A 4,265-nucleotide genomic window follows, 5' to 3' on the forward strand; every position below is an offset into this window, starting at 1 on the left:
GACCCCAACTGGGCTCCACTACTGATCAACTAGAACGAACCAACATAAAGGACAAAATCTTCAACGAGCTCCTCCTTGAGCTTGGTTGCGTCATCTGCACGGTATCATCGGCACCTGTAAACTGGTTTTGGAAGTAACTGTGAGCCACGGGGACTCAGCAATCTCACACCCTCGCAATCAAGACTATTTAAGATTATAGGTAAGGCAAATGTATGATGTGGAACTGCAGCAAGCGACTAGCATATATAGTGGCTAACTTATTCACAAAAGAGAGCGAGAAGAGAAGGCAAAAGCACGGTCGAACAACTATGATCAAGAAGTGATCCTAGAACAACCTACGTCAAGCATTACTCCAACACCGTGTTCACTTCCTGGACTCCGCCGAGAAGAGACCATCACGGTAACACACGCGGTTGGTGCATTTTAATTAAGGTCAACTTCAGGTTTACTACAACCGGACATTAACAAATTCCCATCTGCCCATAACCGCGGGCACGGCTTTCGAAAGTTCAAATCCCCGCAGGGGTGTCCCAACTTAGCCCATCACAAGCTCTCACGGTCAATGGAGGATATTCCTTCTAGCGGGAAGACCCGATCAGGCTCGGAATCCCGGTTACAAGACATTTCGACAATGGTAAAACAAGACCAGCAACACCGCCCGAATGTGCCGACAAATCCCCATAGGAGCTGCACATATCTCGTTCTCAGGGCACACTCAGATGAGCAATCCGTACAACTAAAACCAGCCCTCGAGTTTCCCCGAGGTGGCGCTGCAAGGGGCTCTAGTTTGGACCAACACTTAGAGGAGCATTGGCCCGGGGGGGTTTAAATAATGATGACCCTTGAGTCTGCAGAACCCAAGGGAAAGAAAAGGCTAGGTGGTGAATGGTAAAACCAATGTTGGGCATTGCTAGAGGAGTTTTATTCAAGGAGAACTGTCAAGGGGTTCCCATTATAACCCAACCGCGTAAGGAACGCAAAATCCGGGAACATAACACCGATATGACGGAAACTAGGGAGGCAAGAGTGGAACAAAACACCAGGCATAAGGCCGAGCCTTCCACCCTTTACCAAGTATATAGATGCATTAATTAGATAAGAGATATTGTGATATCCCAACAAGTAAACATGTTCCAACAAGGAACAAACTTCAATCTTCACCTGCAACTAACAACGCTATAAGAGGGGCTGAGCAAAGCGGTAACATAGCCAAACAACGGTTTGCTAGGACAAGGTGGGTTAGAGGCTTGGTTCAACAATATGGGAGGCATGATAAGCAAGTGGTAGGTATCGCATCATATGCATAGCAAAAGAGCGAGCAACTAGCAAGCAAAGATAGAAGTGATTTCGAGGGTATGGTCATCTTGCCTGAAATCCCGCAAGGAAGAAGAACGAGTCCATGAAGAAGACAAACGGACGTAGTCGAACGGGTCCTCACAATGCGACGTTATCGGAACCAACCCAAAGAAGCAACACCGGAAATAAGCACACAACATAGTAAACAACCAACACACAAACATGGTATGATATGCGGGATGCGGTATGCGGTGCATATGCATGATTTGGAACAGAAAGATAGAACCTGGCCTCAACTTGGAAAACTAAGAGTGCCACTGGAAAGATGAGGTGATTTCGGTTGAAATCGATATAAAGATCACCGGAATCGGATGCATGGTTGGGAAATGGCACGCAAAACAAATATGGCACCGGTCTGTGATAAACAGCAAGTAACCATATAAATGCATCAAGATTAATATGCTACAGCACTCAATCATGGAAACAAAATACATGGCAGTGATCCACTCAATAAGCTTAACAAAATATGAACACTGAGCTACGGCTAATTCACTCATTAACAGGTTCAAACAAGCATGGCAAAAGTGCAAATGATAACAGGTTTCAGACTTAGTAAAATTAACACAAGTCTGGAATTTATCATTAGGAAGCATACTTTAGAGCATGAAAACTACATGCTACCGGAACTTAACATGGCAAAGCAAGGCATGGCATGAAGCTACTCAAAGAACTTAACAAAAGTCCCTTAGTGACCTTGAGCCAAAAGGGATCAGAAAATACAATTGCAGGCATGTGAACATGGCAAAAACATAAACAGATTCAGACTTAGTGAAAAACTGGAGCATGGGAAAACAGTTAACAAGTAGGCATGTTTACGAGCTCGATGCACTCACTACAAAGCATGGCATGACAAACTAAGCATACACTCATCACTAAGACATGGCATAGGAGCTATACAAGGCAAGAACAACATCATAGCATGCACGGATCAATAGCAACATCCTCGGCAAAATTGCTAAACATGTCAACAATCTGCCAGGATTATTTTATAGCAAAAGTAAAGCTTGATTGACTCAAGCTAGGGTGCTCCATAAATGCAAACAAGAACATGGATGGATAGAGGACCACAAATATCACAAAAATACATGGCAAGCACCCTTCTAAAGATGGCATGGCATATTACAAAACACATGTAGAGCTCAGGATCATAGCATGCACACATTAATCATGGCAAAAATGACAAAATGCCATTTGATGAAACAGATCTGACAAATTCCTCACATATCCCTCTTCCAATAGCATTTCGGGCATCAAGATGAGCTCAAATAAAAATGATGCAATGAGATGAAATGATGTACTCATCGAGACGAACATTTTGATATGCTACACGCATGAATGAGAGCAATGATGACAGAGTTATGATGCCTGGAAGAATGCAAAAATTATCAGGAAAAAGGACTTAGAGAGAAAACAGAGTCAACCTGCATCAGATCTAGGGTTTCGGGGTGTGGTCCATGAGGTTCGCCGGAGATCTAGCCAGAGACGAAGAAGGAAGGAGGCCGGAGTAGTTGGGGCGCCGGATCTGGAGGCCACCGGCGATGACAGGGGCGGAGGAGGAGCCGCGACCTCGGGCCATGCGGGGCAACACCGGCGAGCTCGCGCGGTGGCCGGCCGGAGTGGTTGCGAAGCGGCAGCGCAGGCGGCTCGCGGGGCGGCGCGCGGCGTAGTCCGGTGGGGACACGGGCAGCACAGAGCAGCGGAGGAGGCGGCGCGAGGAGCAGCGAAGGAGGCGGCGGCGAAGAGCAGCGCCGGCGAGCTCCTTCGAAGGGCGGCGGCCGGCGGGGAGGTTCAGTGGCAGCGGGGCAAAACACGGCGGCGGGGCGACGGTTCGAGCCCCTTGGGCCCGACGCGGGCTCGCGGGCCGGCGGCGGGGACGAGCGCGGCGGCGCCACGTGGCGAGCTGGGATTGGATGGGAGAGGTGGTTGAGCTGATGTGGAATGCCCTCATTGGTCGGGCGACGTGGCGGCGGGCGGTGGACACGTCCGGCACGGCGTGGACGCGTCCGGCGGCGCGAGGGGAGGGATTTTTAGGGTTTCATCTGCGAGATTTTCGGGGGAGACACAAATATATAGGTAGAGGGAGCTAGGAGAGTCCAAATGAGGTGCGGTTTTAGGCCAGGCGATCGTGATCGAACGACCGAGATGATGGAGGGGCTTTAGGTGGGTTTTGGGCCACTTTGGAAGGGTGTTGGACTGCAACACACACGAGGCCTTTTTGGTCCCTCGATTAACCGTTGGAGTATCAAACGAAGTCCAAATGGCACGAAACTTGACAGGTGGTCTACCGGTAGTAAACCAAGGCCGCATGACAAGTCTCGGTCCAATCCGTAAATGTTTAACACCCGCACACGAAAAGAGGTAGAGAGGGACACTGGGTGACATAGGAGCGCCGGATTGCAAAACGGACAACGGGGAAAATGCTCGGATGCATGAGACGAACATGTATGCAAATGAAATGCACATGATGACATGATATGCAATGCATGACACGCAAGCAATGACAAGGCAACAACAGCGAATAACTGGAAGACACCTGGCACATCGGTCTCGGGGCGTTACATCAGCCCTCCTCTATCTCTCTTCTCAGCCAGCCAGCGGACGCGCGGAGCCCATTGTCTATTTGCTCACATGCGGCCCCATATGTCAGTGAAAACGCAAGAGGACCCACTGAACCTGCACATCTTTCACCTCGTCGTGCTGGTGATGAAAAACAAATCCAATAAAGATCTTCGGTGGCTGCTTTTGGAGTTACTCAAGAGTAGTAAGATTCTATTTATAGTTTAACCCAAGATACACATCTCGTGGCTTCAACTACCACTCTATTTTCTTTCATGACACGACCTGGATGCTGGATGTCCCACGTGTCGGCAAAAGGAGGAAGAACCCGACCAAATCTTCGGTTCTGCTCT

Source organism: Triticum aestivum, chromosome 2A (assembly GCF_018294505.1).
Source record: "Triticum aestivum cultivar Chinese Spring chromosome 2A, IWGSC CS RefSeq v2.1, whole genome shotgun sequence".
Taxonomy (NCBI): domain Eukaryota; kingdom Viridiplantae; phylum Streptophyta; class Magnoliopsida; order Poales; family Poaceae; genus Triticum; species Triticum aestivum.